We start from the raw sequence: 19,451 nt of genomic DNA, 5'->3' as shown, positions 1-19,451 counted from the left end.
AGAGAAACAAATTAGACTGGGAGATTGACTTGAGATTATGCTTACTGGCACAACATGAATACCGAAAGAAGGAAAACTGTTCCTAAAACATCTTATAGCCTCTTGCACATAAATGTGGTGCACAACACACCCATGTACAAAACTCTACTAGATGTGGCTTTCAGACTTCCTAGGACTCTATTGAACCTTAGGCTCTGATACTAAGTTTGTAACGCCCTAAATCTGGTACCCGAAATGCTACATGGTGCTCATGACTCCAAAGGACCATAAGCTAACCCATGACTGATATTTGTACCTATATACTGCATAAAATACTTTATAATGCAGAAAAATAAACTGAAAGGCCATAAGGTTCAATACTGAACATGATCTGAATGATATAACATATGTGTGGGGTAATAGAATACCCAAAACAAAACAGAACATACTAAAGTCTGAAATATGATAGTCTAGAAAGCCTCTGATTGACTGAACTATCTGAGTAATGAGTTGATGGGACATGTCCCTAAATAACTCTAACTAATAAACAGATTAATGAGATAATAAGTAAATAATCATATCCTCGAAAGATAAGGACTCATTTCTAACTCTGTCTGTGGATATCTGGAATCTACTATTGCTCTAGAGCTCGTGTATCTGAACCTATGGTATAAGCACCATAGCGCAAATGCGTCGGTACTTTGAATGTACTGGTATGCATGTGAGGTAGGCTAAATGCATGGGGTTCATATGCATAATCAATAATAATAACTCACTAACTATCATGAGCGTGAGAATACATGCATGAGACATAACAACTAATACTAATACTGTGATAACATGATTACTGAATCTGAATATAATTGATAATATGAGTGACTGTATCTGACAGTCCTAAATCTGATGGAACTATCTGTGTTTCGTACTATATCTGAGTTGACTGTATCTGACAGTCTTGAAATTTAAAGAACTATCTGAGTTCTATTACTAAGATTAATTGACTATATCTGACAGTCCTGATTTCATAACATAAAACTGTGAGAAGTAGTTATCTAACTGACATGCCCCTAATAGCCATTATGGCTGAATTGGGGTCCAATCTGTAACCCCAATTAGAAGGGTATCAATACCGCACCATCGGTAAGGATAAGCTATGGGCAACCCTCATCTGATAGTGTCCCCTATATGATAACGGTGGGGCCCTTATCTTACAATGCTTATCCACCTCATCAACCCTCATCGAACAGTATTGATCTCTCAATCTATGATGGATACATAGTTCTGGAATGCAAGGTTGACTTACAAGAATCACACTATCATCTGATAGTGTGTTTTCCCATCCTTAGGTTCACTCGATGCTAATTCCTACTCCCATCTGAATAGACTCTGAACATGATTTACTGAACTGAACATGGGTTGAGTTACTAAATTTCGTTAACTAATGAAATACTACTGATATCTGACAATTGATTGAGTTCATGAGATCATGGAGATTTCTTGAGTCATAAGACTGTCTAAAGTCTAAAGATCATAGCTTGACTGAGAGTATCATGAAAACATGACATGGCTCTAGGCACACAACTAATATTTCGGGTACGAGTACCCCCAGGACTCGATGGAAGGAAACTGACCAAGCATAACTTACTTGAACATATAACTAACATCATAATCTATAATACATTTATAGAAGTATTTCATAAGGACATATGGTAGGCATAACTTGTACATACACGGGGATTTCATGGTATCATGCTAGTTATGCACTTTTCCTTCATTTAGGCATTTAATCAAACATATTGTAGGCATGGTACATGTAAAATCATTGTACAATAATTAAACATCATGGTTCAATTCTAATTTCATTATTCAAGGGTTTAGTCATAGGTTTGCATGAATCTATATCTATAATAATTTAACCCACATTGAATTTATCACCCAACATGGAGTAGAATTTATTTTCTCATTATCCACATGAACAAGAGTAGCCCAATCATGAAATTTATCACCCAACATGGAGTAGAATTTATTTTCTCATTATCCACATGAACAAGAGCCGCCAATCATGAAATTCATAAGAAAATCCATAAACTTGAATCTAGAAAAGGGATTATTGGGCTTCATGGACGAAAAGAGTCCATGAATGAACACTATACATACCTTAGTTCGTGATTTCATGAAGATTTACGGTGAAACTTTCTAGAAATTGGATCTTCTATGAAAATCCTAGCTTGTTGTTGAGAGAAACTTGAGAGAAACTAGTATATTTTGGGTGAAAAGTGGCTGATCAAGTGTTAAAGGGCTTAAATAGGAGTGGGAAGTTGACCTTTTTAACTCTGGACGCGTCATTTAATTTTAGTAAAAATTTCCTGAATTGGACCCTTGGCACGACATGGCACTATCGCACCGTTTCACTAGATTTTGAAAATTGGGAAATTGAGGGATGGTGCGATGTGGGGACTCACGTTACCACTTCCTTTGTGACCTAGAACTTTGGCGCGAGGTGGGTGAAATCGCTTTGAGACACTGGAAAATGGACAATTCTGAATTTGGGCCATGACGTGTTGTGCTATAATCACGAACCCCTAGTGGAATTTTCCAAATGCCATTTCCTCTTGTGGCGCGGCACGCCACTGACTAATATGGTGCTGTTTTACAATGAGAACTTGAAATAGTCGTAACTTCTGGCCTGGTTATCGGATCTGGATGAATTTTATATCGATGGAAAGCTTATTGAATTTCCCACATGACAAAAAGTGAAAATATTAAAAATTCCTCATGGAATAACCATCATTTAATTTAGAATCTAATACTAGGCATTCTTGAGATGAAATTAGCTAGGAAAAAGTATGGGGTATTATAGAAAGCCTCTAAACCTAATGAGTTATTGGGACAGACCTCTAACTAACACTGACTAACTAAAATAATATAAATATTAAAATGATTAGCTAATAAGATAACTAGTTCTCAACTGATGAGGACTCACCAACACTGCTGTTGAGCAGCATGTGAATGTGCTAAGGGCGATTCGAGTACTGGGTGTCTAAATCTATATTATAAGATAATATAGCACAAAAAGTATGCGAGCAGTACGTTATGTACTGAGTATGTGAGATGAAAACTAGATGTTACACATATATACTAATCATGAAAGCATGAATATGAAAATTGAATGCAAGACCAAGTACAAACATATATTGGGTATCTAAATAACTGAATGACTGAATACTGAACACTTGGTCATACAAACTTGAAATAAACATAATATGAATACTGAACTGAGGACTGTGGGAGCTAACATTTAACCGACATTCAATCTGAGCTAATTAGGGTCCAACCTATAACCCAGTTGTTAAGGTGCTAGTACCTTGCCAAGGGTACTAAACTGGCTGGCATGGATCCACTAATCTAATATCCTGAAGGACTAGGGTGTCAGTCCTCTACTAGAGGGTGACCCCTCATAACATACAGTGGCAACATAATTCTGGAACTTAGGGACTTCTACTAAAGGTCTCAGTCCTCAACTGGCGGGTTATCCTTTATCCCTAGGTTCTCTCGGTGCTAAGTACTACTCCCAAATGAACTAACACTGATAACTGATATAAGCTCAACATGATCTGATAACTGACATATACTAAACTTTGTAATATTCTGAATTTAACAACATAACCATGATCTGAATGAATCATAACATGTAAATTGATATATGCATGGATTTCTTAGGTATTAGGTGTTCATAACCCACCATCCTTGTCTAATACAACTGAACATGATAGTATTAAAAGCTGAGCATAGTAGGAAATTTCATGAATAAAGCCCAAAAATTCAACAACAGATCATAATATGGAAATTCATGATTCTTGGACATAGGAGGTCACTAATCTCATGGAAAATACATAGTCATGGTCATACATATAAACTGAAAAGATTTAAGAGATTCATATTTGACCTAAAACCTAATTAAAGGGAAAAAGATTGTGCTTATAAATTTAGAGAGTTTTTGAGACTTAGTGGGTGAAAGGGACCAACTAATGAAATCCCACATACCTGAAAGCAAACCCCTTAAAGAGATATCCTTGAAACTTGAATTTGCTTGATGAACCCTAGTTGGCTTTGGTGAGAAAGAAATTTTTTTTTTTCAATGCGTTGAATTATTTTGAGTTTTTTAAAGTTAGGGTAATATTTACCCTTGGAAATTGATGTTTTTGGGGGACTAAAAATTCGTAAGTTGGGTTAAAAAGGGGTGGAATTTACCAAAGAGCTCTTGTTAAAAATGTGCAGGAATTTTGGTTTCAGTTGTCATGGCTCACCCTACGACTTGTACTCTCTGGTAACGAGTTATAGTCTGAGTCATGACCTGAAGTTCTAAGGTCTGGGCTCTTCATTGCTAAGTTAACGACTCTCCCTCCTAATGAATCATAAGGTCAGACTATGAGTCGTTAGGAGTAGTCATAGTTTGAGACTAACTTTATGTGTTTCTTTTTGCTAAGGTGACGAGACCTTCTGACGTTTCATCGTCACTAATAATGACTCATATAGTATATTCATTTTCCCTGGGCTGGAGTTTGAGAACTTCACTGGAGTAGAAGAGACTCACACATAACAGCTCGTTACGTCAAGTACGACTCGTTATCAGAGTCATTGTCAGTGTAGTATGACAGGCCCTTAGGAAACTTTCCATAATTTTTTGACATAACATCAAATTAAGACAAAACTTGTGGCCTTGGAAAACTAATTTAATGACCTATCTTTTGCTGGGGCTAGAGATTGAAAACTCAAGGTATTGCATACATCTAAGGAAAGGCCTGATGAACCAGTTACAAGAGCTACAAGAGGCATGAAAAGAGTTGCACCAGCTGTAAGAGGCATGGGAAGAGATGCACCAGTTGCACCACATGCACCAGCTGCACCAAATGTAAGAGGCAGTGGAAGGGGCATTGAACATGTTGTAGGAGCTACAAGAGGAAGAGAAAGGGGTAAGGGTGTAACACTAGTTACAACAATTATAAAAGAAAGGGGCAGACCAAGAAAAACACCTCTTGGTGACATAGGAGTGGGATTGAGGAAACCTTTGCATGAGTATTTTGCAAATCCAACAAGTTACAGTACTCATGCTCTATCAAATCTACACGCTTCACCTAATCTTGCTTCACCTAATCTTGCTTCACCAAATCCGCCTGCTTCACCTGTTTATGCTTCACCAAATCCACCTGCTTTACTTATTCATGCTTAATTTTGTAGATGCAATAGAGGAGCAACTGGTAAAATGCCAAAGATAGTTGGAATGAGTGTTTTGATTGCTAAAAATGGTTTCACAACATATAATGTAATAGTTGACAACAAAACTTAAGTTAACTTTGTCTTAGAGGTTTACATGTGTATAACTTTCTTTGGTTCTTTGTCTACAGCCTGGGTTACCAAGTAGTATGATACTACATATTGGTTCTGCACAACCTATAAGGTCTGGTGATATTACGGGGACCTTGGTTACAAACAAAAAATAGGAGTAATATGGAGGGAAAAAAGGTATGGCTGGAAACCAGCTTAAAGTGATGAGGGATGAGATGAGAATGAACAAAAGGCAGAAATGGCTTCTTCAGAATCCAAGCCACAATGGAAGTAGTTTTAAAATATTAGTAGTTTTTGAGATTAAAACTGATGTTGTACTGTTAATTGGGTAGGTTATTTTGACAAACAATGTGATTTACTTTTGCAAGGTCATTTACTATGAAGCTTTTATGATGCACTTGAATGTTGTATCTCAGAAATTTGTGCAGTAATTTTGTATTGACTTATATTGCACTTGAAAACTGGGTCTCAAACAGTTATGCTCTAATTTTATTTAGAATTCTTGCACTTTCCATTATAGTTGAATGTTTTTATAAATTTGTATCTATCCTTTTTGGTGCCATTAGATGTTTCTATAAACTTTGGAATAATGAACATAGCTCACCAAAATCAGCAAAGTCAACAAGTACTCAAAGAAGCTTGCAGTTTCAACTAGGATATTTCATTCAGCAAAATCAAGTTCAAACCACCATACACTAAGGAAAACTACCAACGACAAATTCATATTACAATGCTACACAAAACACTTCAACTTGCTATTTTGATCCATATAGAAATACACATCATGAAGATACATACCATGAAAATAATATTAAATCTCTCGTTCTTCTTTACTTCAATAATCTTCTCTGGTGTATTTTTCAGCTCGTCTTTCTTCTTAACAAATGAGTTAGATTGTTCCTCCATTAGAGTGAATGCAGATTCAGCTTCCATCTCCATAATATCCCTATCATTATAAGAACCAACTAATTCCTTATTAATTTTTATTATCTTCAATTGTTCATTCATGTCCTCCACTTTCTTCACCAACTTTGGAATAATGAACTTAGATCATTTATCAACTACACCATTCCTTCGAAGAAAAAGGTTACGCTTGTTTGATTCATAATATGGGCAAGATCAAAATCTTCTTCCTGAATTATTATCGGACCAAGAAGTCTTCAAATGGAGTAAGAGATCATGATTGCATCGCACCTCTGTATTCAATATTGGATCTTCCTTGTCTAAACAAATGTTATTCAAATTCAATTTTACATCTTCCAAGGCTAACCCTAATTTCAAAAATCAAAAATTAAAAATTAGTGAGAAGAAATTAGAAAATAGTGAGAAGAAGTTTAAATAAACAAATAAAATCAAGAAAGATATAAAAATTTTTTAGGATAAGAAAATCTTACCTTCAACAATGGAGATGAAATCGGGAGAAGAGTAGAAGAAAGGAGGTTTATACCTCTTTTTAATAAATTATATTAAAGATTAAAGGATTTTAATGAAAAATATATGAAATAAAAAAATTGAGGGGCTATGTGACCAAAAGGATAGGTTTATAACGTTTTTTTAACACCCTTATGCACTTAATGTGTGTGAATACATGCCGTGGTCCAAGTGGGAAAATATATGCCAATTAAATATGATAAAAATAGTCTAGGGGGTCATAGGACCCCCATAAAGTTTAAGGTGCGTAACTACAAATTTCGCCAAAGTATAAGTATTTTTCACACCTTTTTCCTTTTTTGTAATTTGATGTAAGTTTTCTAAAATTTTAGAATATTTTTATGTTATAAAATTAAATTATCATGTATTTTTGATAGGCAATTACTAATTGAAAAGTTCTCTTTTATGATTTTAGTATGTTTTTATAGTTTAAATAATAAATTATCATGTATTCTTGATAGGTAAGTGATAGTTGAGATTTTTTATGATTTTTTTAATAATGACTTATATACAATTAATAATTTGAAATTGACTAATTTACAATTTGATAAGTTTTTTGGATTATATTTCGTCATAATAAATTGGTTGGTCACTCTAATTCCATATGAATTCTCTTTTAAGATTTAACTAGATGCAATTGTTTCAATTGTTAATAAACTATGTAATTTGGCATATCTTCTTTATTTTTAGGCAAAATGCATAACTACCCCCCTATTCTATCATTATTTCTTCAATTACACACATTTTCTTTAAGAAGGTCCTATTATCCCCCTAAATTTTTTTCTTAATTATTTCTACCTTTAATGCTGAGTTGGACACAAGCATGAAAACATAGCCTTTTAGCGCGTAAGATCCAAAATGAAAGCTTTTAATTAGTCTGTGCTACTTCAAAACCTTTCAAACAATTCTTGGCCATTTTCAAAGAGCTTCGAAGGCTTCTTGGATGTGTTTTTTTAGACTACTCTTACTGAGAGTAAAATTTACTACTATCTCTGTAAATCATGTATGGACGATATTAATTGAAAATCATTATCCTGCAACATGTTTTTCCAAAACAAAAAATCAATTACTCAGATTTGAAAGTAATAATATTAAGACGTAAAAATGACAATCCGGTGCACTAAAATTTCTGCTGTGCATGGGATTCAGGAAAGGACTTAACCACAATTTGTACTTTTAAAAATATAATAATACTCCTAACTACTCTAAGATGTATAGTTCCTTATTAAAAAGTAACTTTAAGATGTGCAATTGAATTACAACAACAACAACAACTCTAACATTATTTCGTGTTTCATTTTGTTGTCAGGAAGAAATACACCAATCATAAGTCAAGAGCAAATAAATATTTTTCAATATCTTCAAACAAGTCCTAGTTATAGTGCTGGAGTGACATCAAAGATATTCGAGTGATTAAAATTTAAAGCAATATATTCGTTTCCACTCTATTGACGTCTATTATTAGGAGAAATTATCCTCAAATGATTTAGATAGATTGACTTCTTCAGCAAATACGGCTTCCATAGAAGAGAGAGTGAATAAATGTAGGAATTTGAGAAATACGTACTGTTTTTCTTTTCATTAATTTTTAAAGACTAGATAATAATAAAATATAGAAAAAATACGGTGGGATCATTTTATTGGCGCATGTGTATGTAATCCATTTATTATAAACTCATATTTTGTCCATGTCTGAATAAAAGGTGGAAATAATTACGAGAAAAAAAATTAGGCGGATAATAGGACCTTCTTAAAGGAAAGGTGTGTAATTGAAATATGATGATAGGATAGAGGGGGTAGTTATGTATTTTGCCTTATTTTTAATAATAAGCTTTAATAGTTTGTTTTTTCCTTGCTACAAGCTATGCTATTTAAATAGATATTGAGTTTATTCTAATATCAATCTATTGTTACTTTCTGTCAATTTTGCTCTTTCATGTCCGCAATTGACTTATTTACTAGTTTTTTGAAAATTTTGGATTATTATTTAAGAGAATAATATATGGAAAATTATTATTGGTAGGTTTCTTTTTTCTTGTCTATGAAAAAAAAAGAATCCTAAAATATATGGTGTGAGGAAATAAGAAAAATATAGATAGTTCTTTTTTCCTTTTCCCCACATAAAATATTGAGTAAAGCATCTAGTACCACCCTGAACTATGAGCAAATTGCTACGAAACACTCCACCTTCACAGGGGTTCTATTACCTCCCTGAACAAATTTTAGAGTATTTTTGTCAACCTTTTTAGCTGACGTGACACTTTTAACGTGGGCCTTATTTTTATGTGATAAAGGTGCCACATCAGCACAAACGGGTTACAAAAATATGCTAAAATTGAGTTCAGGGGGTAATAGGATCCTTGTGAAGTTGAAGTGCGTCGTAGTAACTTTAGCCATAATTTGAGGGAGTACTAGATGCTCATCTATAAAATATTAGGAGATTTAGTTAAATTAACAATCCAACTTCTAGAAAAATACTAACTGAATTGGATAATGACATCAAATAATTTCATCCAAAAATAAGATTAAAAGATGTGAAAGTAGAATTGTAATCCAATGATTATATATTTATAGTATAATAGGCATTTCGGCTATGAGGGTACCAGTTGAAGCAAAGCAGGTACGTCGACCACAAGGTGCCAATTGAAGCAAACAGATACGCCGACCATGAGGTGCTTGCTTATTGTCGCTTATATATTAATATTAATAATAGATAATTATCACGACCCAAACTAGGAACTGACCGTGACAGGCATCTCAAGTCCATCGTTGACCGAAGGCCACCCCCTGCACCTAACCAAACAGCACAATATCCCCAACATCAGATGTATTCCGAGCATATAGCAAGATAACACACGATAAGTTTAAAGAATAGAAGATATGTTTATAACCAATAACCAGTGACCAGCCAAAAAAACCGACCAATAGCACACAAGTCGACAGTAATCCAACAAAGCCTCTATGCAAAGAAAAACCAAAACCAGTCTTGGTCGGGATATGTCCCAAACTCTGACAGATGACGATGACATTGATAATGTTAATGATAATGTAAAATCTTAATTCTAATCTATAAAGGGAGCTGATGAAATGTCCAAGTCTTCTGGAGTATGAAAGTGCACCACTTCACCACAACGAACCGACGAGCCAAGTCGATCCACCTAACTCTGCGCAGGAAAGTAGAGGTATCTCCGCTATTTGCATCGCGTGGGGATACTACATCCTGAGATGGTTTGCAGTTGGAGCGCTATTATGTAACTCAGGGATAGGGGATAAAATAATGTCATGAATAACAATTCAAAAACTATCCAAAATCCAATACACATAATCATATGCAAATACATACATACATACATATATATATATATATGTATATATATATGTATATATATATATATATATATATATATATCACGTACCGAGGTAAGGAATGAGGCTTAGCATAAATCTTTGAAACTTTAGCCCGGATTGTGTAGCTCAACCATCATAACATAAGAAGGAAACTATAGGCTATATGGGCCCAGCTCTCTCCTAGCTGGTGGTAGGGCCCCAGTATGTGCAGCCACACGAACTAGAGGGCTTACATATGCACTACGGGGGACTCGAACCTCCTGGTATATCAAAGTGACTTAAGCATCCAATCTTGTAATCTAATTTGGGGGACTCGAACCTCCTAATCATATGACAATAATAAGAGAGACTCGAACCACTCGGTCATTTAGACCTCCGCATCGACAACCGCGATTTCTAGTAGAGATTCCTTGGGACCTCTACTTTCACGACTCAACTATACAACTATCATTAAATCCCAATTAAAATATCTGTAATGCATTCCTATGTATTGAAACATGATACAAATTTAGTCACACATTGTTGGTATCATCATACCGACTACACTTGCAAGTTAACATCAACATGCCAAGATAATTTCATTGTTTGGGGAACATTCATAGGCCCTTTGGTCCAATTATACTTTAGATTTGGGAATCACACAACCCCATAAGGTTCAATTTCAAAATAATTATACTTTATTGACTTTTCACATTATGTGATAGTTCACAAGTAGTTCAATACGCATACTTTTCATATTCAAAACAAATTTCACAATGTGGGGTTGAGGTCATAACCACTTCAAAAGTCACAAGTTGGGAAAAATTACAATTCCCTAAATTATTAACCATACCCATGCATCAAATTGATTTTAAAACCACTATTTAAGCGTAACCCATGTAGGGACAAACATGAAACATCACATAAATAACAGTTATTCAGAACCCTCAACCCATGTTTAAAAATCAACATCAATATCATATGAACAACACTGTAAAACTTATGCTTTTAAAAAATTAGCAATTAGGGAAGAGTAACATGCCTGAGATACCCAAGTTCATGGAGAGAATTCAACCATTGAAGACCTCTTTGACCTACTTCTTGGAAACCTTAAGTATGGATACTTGAAAAAAAAGAGTTAATGTTTGGAGTGTGATTCGATGAAAATAGGGACCCAAGTATGTTTATAGGTCATGGGTTATTATTTGGATAAGAGGGAAGTGTCTAAAATACTGTCACGACCCAAACCGAGGCCCTGGCTACGATGAGCATACCGAACCATGAAGGCCTGAGAGACCCCTTAGCATGTAATCATAAGAATAACTAATTTGATATAAATGTGCGGAAGATAAACTAAAATTCAAGGGAAATTTATAATACAAACTGTATCAACAAAATATGACAATATAATACTCTACTTCCATCTATGAAGCCTCTGCTAACCACTAATTGTTTAGGCCGGGAAAAGGCCCTTGGCTGAACCACGAACTGTCTGAGATTACATATAGATATAATGCCTTTTGGTGTAAGGGAGGCTCACTACTCTGAATTCATGGAACAATCTACTGCTGCTGAACTGGACCGCGGGACTAAGCCTCAGATTCAACATTATAAAATAATATAGCCTCCACAAAGGACGGCCAATACCTGAAATGTATTGATATGCAGAAATAACCAAAAACAACATATATTTTATATAAAATAGTTGAGAGAATTAATTTTTTTATCATGATAGATATCAAAGCACATGGGCATAAATCAGTAAGATTCTAAACATTCTTGAAAGTCATGACTCAACTCTTCACTTTAGTTCTGAGCTAGATGGTATACCCTACATTTGCAATAATTCCAAAGGCTATATGGAATCCGCCCCTGACTCGACGTACTAGCCCCCAATCCATGTTTTCCTCAAGGATTGGAGTATAGCAAGAGAGACACACAAGATCACAAAGCAGGGTACCATAATCCCCAATCAAATCAACATGTCATGGTAGTTCAAAAGATCACAAAGTAGGTTTCCTAACCATAGTCCTGAATTGGGACGAAATGAATCAAGGTACATAAAATCACAAAGTAGGGTACCAAAATCCCACATCAACAAATCATAGTTCCAGCATTGAGTCTTTAAACTCATGCTTTCTTCGGGTAACCATCTAACTCTCTTTAATCCCAATTTTGTCCTCTTAAAATCATACTGCATTCTTATAAACAAATCTTTCTCATTCTGTAAAAGGCATATCACAACAAGGTATCGTCATACCAGACTTACAAGTCATTCATATCATACCACATCATATCCATAACCCTTTTTATTCAAAAGCATGTTAAAAACCACCCAAAATATTTAAAAATCACATGAGGGAGTTCTTGTTTCAAAAAACATGAAAACTTATGCAAACAATTTCATTCTTAATACTTTATAAAACGGTGGTCATCTCTTCCATCAATCATATGCAAATTGTTTATTAGGAAACATGATCATTTCTAAATCAGTGAAAAACCCCTCTCATTCATTCATAAAAGAATAACAATCCATAAACATTAGAAAAATATTTAAACTCAAACTTTTAACCATCCGTGTACACATTCCACAACATTGTTAAGACAATAGGTTTCATAACAAGGGAGGTAATCACGCAAATCATACTCTCATATAACTTTTCAAACTAATAACACATGTAAACATGAAAATAATTCAAGTTTAGGGAAGCAACCTCATAGTTTATACATGATTTCATCATAAAATGGGGTTTACAATGCATGCTCTTCAAAAATTTCAAAACCCATCTCATGTACAAAATTATATACATTAAAATATTATTTAATCGATAAATTTATGCCCATGGAGTTTAGGATAGTACCACATACCTTAAGCTTCTTGATTTATGACGAAAGCTTGAATCTTTGGGGACTTGAATGATGAATTTGTAAAAGGAATCCTATTCTTGAGGTTTTCTTGAAGATTCTTGAACTTAGAAGATTAAACTCTTAATTTCTTGGGAAGAAGAATTTGGATTTTATTCTTGGGATGGAGGAGGGTTTCTAGTGAGTAATTTTGAGGAAGATGAGAAAATAATGCCTTCTTGAGTGTCCCAAATCGTATTTTGGGAGACTTGGGTTGATGGAAAAGGAACCAACTGCCCTTGGCCTTTTTTCCCCAAGGAAATAGACCTCATAGAGCGACCCTTAGCTGGGTTATGATCCCTCGCTATGCAAACCCTAGTTGGGTTGAATATCCTTCGCAGGGTGGGACTATCGCGACCCCTTACTATCTCTAATGAAAATGGTCATAACTTTTCACCCGAGTATCGAATTAAAGCAAAATTGGTACTGTTGGAAAGCTAATTCAATTATATACAACTTGGTGGGTCTTGAGATGTAAAATTACATATATGTCAAAAGTTATACATGTTCAAAGTTGACCCTTGAATTATCGAACACAGAAATTTTGCCGAATCAAAGGCTCTTAGCTCAACTTTGTTCTAAGTGATTCCTATGAATATTTTTCACCTCATAAACACTTCACACACTAGGATAAAGATCACAACACATGTATTCAAATATAAATTGTGGGATTAGAGTTTACACATGTAGGAACAATGGTTCAATGTCTAGCTCAAAATTGCAGGGTGTTACGTTATTTCCCCCTTAGGATTGTTCGTCCCCGAATGATGGGTAGGAACTTGTTGAAGCTTAAAACATATGGAATAAAGAATGTAACCTCACATTGAACATTTTTTCTCAACAAAATATTCAAAGGCATCAAAATAGCTTCATGATAACCCCTAGTGAAACATGTAAGAACGAAGCGTGAGATAATGAGAAATGACATAGAGACAACCTTGCACATGAGTTCTAGGGATCATAATCATCACAACATAAGGCATGAGTTTATTTGGTGATAATAGGCCTAATTTACATTGGTACAATCATGAAATGAGATTTCATGGGAGATAGGAATAGAAGCATTCTCTACCTTACAAGATACAATAAATAGATTTAAACTTAGAGACACTACTTGTTTATGCCCCAAACAATAAATAACATACTTCATCATTTTCAACTCACAATTCTCCCATCACACTTCTAACTACAAGAGTTTGAGTCCCACTATATAGTACTTCTACGTTGAAGCCTAACCCAGAGAAAAGAGGTGCTAGCTTAAGCTATGGGACCCCATACTCTACATCTCTTTAAGAATATTACTTTACTTTATCACTACCATCAAACACCTCCGGATTTTAATTCAGGGTGTACTAACTACATAGTACATGGGTTTGTGTTTTTATCTAACAAAAAATTCAAGCCTATCATTACTACACCCACTTCCTCCTACTAAGACTAGCAAATTCGATCACTCTCATAAAGATTTTTGCCGCATATCTCCTTTCTAACTATTTCACATAATGAAAGTTCATCTTCTTCTTTCATCCTTAACCTATAACCTTAGCTAAAGAAATCACATCAAAATTTTTCACATTCAAGAACATCTACTATCTCTACCTAAGTCACTATTAATCTTTCTTAACTACTATCATACTATCATTCGGAGGTTCATTGATGGACCCGAGCATAAGCATCATGACTGAAAGTAACATTATTCGACTATAACTTATTGCACTACTCAAGGTGGGATATGAAGTAAAGATATGACACAATAGACACGAAGTGCATCATATATCAAGTGTCTGAATCATGAGTAGAGAGTTGTTCGTCATAAACACAACGTAACGTGGGTTCTTAGGATAGACCATAGTGAGAAACATGAGAGCTTACATCATGAATCGTATATCATAAGGTCATAATTCATGAAGTCAACGATTGAGACAAGGATTGATAATTGAAGCTATTGCTTCTCATTTTCAGATTTGAGATAGGCATGAGTTTGCATGAGCTTTATCACTTTGGCTAATCCTGATATAAAATGTATCGGTAAGATATAAAAAACATAGTTTCTTAGAACTAATCATGCTATAAGACATGGACTTTTATGGATCATGAGCATCATACCATAAAGCTTGAATACATGAAAGACTGGATTTACTGAAGCATCATTACTTCTAGTTTGTAGGTCAGAACATAACATGACTAACATGGAGAACTCAGACCTTAGACATAGGCAGGACTTGATACGTAATATATTGGTAGAATGACCTCTTAAATTAAAGTAGGAGGAGTTTTATTGAATAGAAATAGATCTATCATGACTCTTCCCTAAAACTTGCCACCATGAGAAAATTCAAGAACTACCTTAGTTCATTATCTCCCCCTTAGATCAAAGTAGCAATTCTAAACTTGTAGACATATCCCCTCATCAAATCTATAACAACAATTCTCAACACAATGGGGGTATAAGTATACACATGAACACAATTCCCCTCAATAATTTTAATATAAAGACACTAAATTCTTCCTAGGACATCCCCTTTAGGGACACTAATCATATCTTTCTCCAATCTCCCAAAGTCATTGACTTATGACTAATATTATCATGGGTATGGGCATCCATGCTTCTAAACACTTAACATTCCATCTTCAACCCCTTAGAATACTAGCATTACACCTCTAATATTATAACCTCATAACTTAACAAAATTTTTAAAACTACACCAATGGTTCACATAGTCTATCAATTTCTCCCTCAATTCAGCTCTACATAACACCATGTATTAACTCCTTAGACTTCTCTATACTAAGAAACTTGCAAACATAGATGAGGTGTACATGACACTTATAACCCAAAATTGAGTACACTGTATTCTTATAACTTAATGCTCCTATCCATCAGATGATTTAGCCACTATTTCTACTTCAACACTAGACCTTATGCATATATCACAATTACACTCTTAAACATTTTGTAAGTCATCCACCTAAGATCTTTCACATATCACATCAAGCCTACTAATTTATTCCCACAAAACAGGCATCATTAATCTTAAGCTACTATTCTTACCACCAAAATCCACATCTAAAGTTCAAGCCTATTGTCTAACACCTATCATGTAGCACCGATAAAATATACCGTATATTATACTAGTTTGTTAAATGGGAAATCAACCCAAGTTTCTTATTTCACACATCTATGGACCATAAGTTAATTCTCTCCAAAACACTACTACTAAACCTTAGAATCTACCACACACCTTCTCATGTTCAGTACTAGTTGACAACTACTAGAGAAAAGACAATCAAAAAGAGGGAAGGGTAAAATCACATAATAGGGATAGTCGATCTGAATCTTATAAAATAACCCATGACGATCTTATCAACATGTTCTACTTTCTAATATAATATTTACTTACCCATGCATCCTTCAAAATCCATATACAACAATGAGTCTCTATCCATAACTTATTGACTAATCTACCCATTTCCATTCATATTCTATAAATGATTTCTATAACCACCATAACTATCTACTCTGGGCTCCTTCCCTATTTTGAATAAATAATAATCATAGCCACATACTTCCTCCACAGACTACCATACACTCTAAAACACTTGCTACAATATTAGTAAATCACCCCAAAAGAGCAAGCCACCCCTTAAGGGTTATACAACTAAAACTACTTATTTATGTAAAAGTCACCCTCACTCTGGCTTCTAGACTTGTGACTTCATATAACTAACTTTAGGATTATCTTACTACCAATAGGTTATGACACCTTAAAATATACTACTACTCGGGTGGAAATACTATTCCAATATTCTATCACATATCTCTTCCCTTAGGCATGACATCCGCAATAAGGATTTTTTTGAAAGGAATTGAATACATTTTGTACCTCAGGTTGAAAAGCATGATTGCATTAAGATAGAGGTATACACTCAAATTAATACACATTGAAGCACTAATGGACTCCTCTCATGTCCTTATGATATCTGATAACTTTCTAGATAACTCAATCAGAAAGGACCACATCATTAGAAATCTAAACTCTTGAATTAGTATCACCTTGACAATGAGGCATGTCCCATAAAATTAGAGAAAGGAAAGAATTTGGATAAATTTTGTATGGATAATGCTATAGCATAAACTAGAGTATGAAAGAATGAGAAACAACTCCTAAATTTCTGGTAGCCTCCTGATTATAAGTGTTGTGCACAACACACCCATAATGAGCAATCTACTAGACATGGCTTCACAGATACCCTGGGACCATGAACCATGCTCTGATACCAAGCTTGTCATGACCTAAATCGATACCCTGGCTGTGATGGGTATCCCAAACTATGAAGGCCTGAGAAACCCCTTAGCACGTAATCATAAGCATAACTCAGATGATATAAATGTGCGGAAGATAAACTAAAAATTCAAGGGAAATTTATAATACAAACTGTGTCAATAAAATATGACAATATAATACTCCATTTCTGTCTATGAAGCCTCTACAGACCACTAACTTTCTAGGACGGGACAAGGCCCCCAACTTAACCATAAAATGAATGAGATTACATATAGATAGAACGTCTTTCGGTGTAAGGGAGGCTCACCACTCTGAACTCCTAAAAAAATCTACTGCTGCTGAATTGGATTGTAGGACTAAGCCTCAAATCCTACATTATATGAAAATGTAGCCACCACGAAGGACAGTCAATACCTGGAATGTATTGGTATACAGAACTAACCAAAAATTATATATATTTTATATAAAATAGTTGAGACCATAAAGAAAATAATTTATCATGAGAGATATCAAAACACATGGGCATAAATCAGTGAGATTCAAAACATTCTAGTAAGTCATGACTTAACTCTTCACTTTAGTTCTGAGCTATATAGTATACCCTACAATTGCTATAATTCCACGGTTTATATGGAATCCTCCCTTGACTCGGTGGCTAAGCCCCCGATCCAAGTTTTCTACAAGGAGACACATAAGATCACAAAGTAGGGTGCCATAATCCCCAATCAAATCAACATGTCATGGTAGTGCACAAGATCACAAAGAAGGGCTCCTAACCATAGCCCCAAGTTAGGATAACATGAATCAAGGTACACAAAATCACAAAGCTGGGTACCAAAATCCTGCATCGGTAAATCACGATTTCCAGCATTGAGTCTTTCAACTCATGCTTTCTTTGGATAGCTATATAACTCTCTTTTAGCCCAATTTTAGACACTTAAAAACATACTCCATGCTTATAAACAAATCTTTCTCATTCTATTAAGGGCATATCAGAACAGGGTATTGTTATAACTAGACTTGCAAGTCATTCATATCATACCACTTTATATCCATAGCCCTTTTTATTCAAAAGAATGTTAATGATCACCCAAAATATTTAAAAATCACATGAGGGATTTATTGTTTCAAAACACATGAAAACTTATGAAAACTACTCCCTTTTCAATACTTTATCATACGATGGTCATCTCTTTCATCAATCATATGCAAATTATTTATTAGGAAATATAAGAATTTGTAAATCAAGGCAAAACCGTTCTCATTTGTTCATAAAATAATAACAATCCATAAACATTAGCAAAATGTTTAAACTCAAACTTTTAACCATTTGTGTGAACAATTAACAACATTATTAAGACAATGGGTTTTAGAACATGAGAGGTAATCACACAAATCTTGCTATCATATAATTTTTTTAAATTAATAACACATGTACACATAAAAACAATTCAAGCTTAGGGAAATAACCTTATAGTTTATACAAGATTTCATCATAAAACGGGGTTTACAATGTATGCTCTTCAACAATTTCAAAACCCATCTCATGTACGAAATCATATACCTTAAAAGTTTGTTTAATCAATAAATTTATGCCCATAAAGTTTAGGATAGTCCCACATACCTTAGCTTCTTCATTTGTGAAAAAAACTTGAATCTCTTGGGACTTGAATGATGAATTTGTAAAAGTAACCCTATTCTTGATGTTTTCTTGAAAATTCTTGAACTTGGAAGATGAATCTCTTGATTTCTTGTGGAGAAGAGTTTGGATTTTGTTCTTGGGAAGGAGGAGGATTTTTAGTGAGTAATTTTGAGGAAGATGAGCAAATAATGCCCTCTTTAATATCCTAAATCATATTTTGGGCGACTTGGGTTAAGGGAAAAGGACCCAACTGCCTATGACCTCTTTTTCCCATGGAAATAGAACTCGTGGCGTGACCCCTAGTTGGGCTAAGCAACCCTCATGATGCAAACCCTAGTTGGGTTGAATAACCCTCGTGGTGCGGGTCTATCGCCACCCCTTACTGTCTTTCATGAAAATGGTCATAACTTTTCACTCGGGTATTGAATTTAGGTAAAATTGGTATCATTGGAAAGCTAATTCAATTATCTAAAACTTGGTGGGTTTTGAGTTTCAATTACATATATGTAAAAAGTTATCCACATTTAAAGTTGACC

Source organism: Capsicum annuum, chromosome 3 (genome assembly GCF_002878395.1).
Source record: "Capsicum annuum cultivar UCD-10X-F1 chromosome 3, UCD10Xv1.1, whole genome shotgun sequence".
Classification (NCBI taxonomy): domain Eukaryota; kingdom Viridiplantae; phylum Streptophyta; class Magnoliopsida; order Solanales; family Solanaceae; genus Capsicum; species Capsicum annuum.
Note: the sequence above shows the minus strand (reverse complement) of the source record.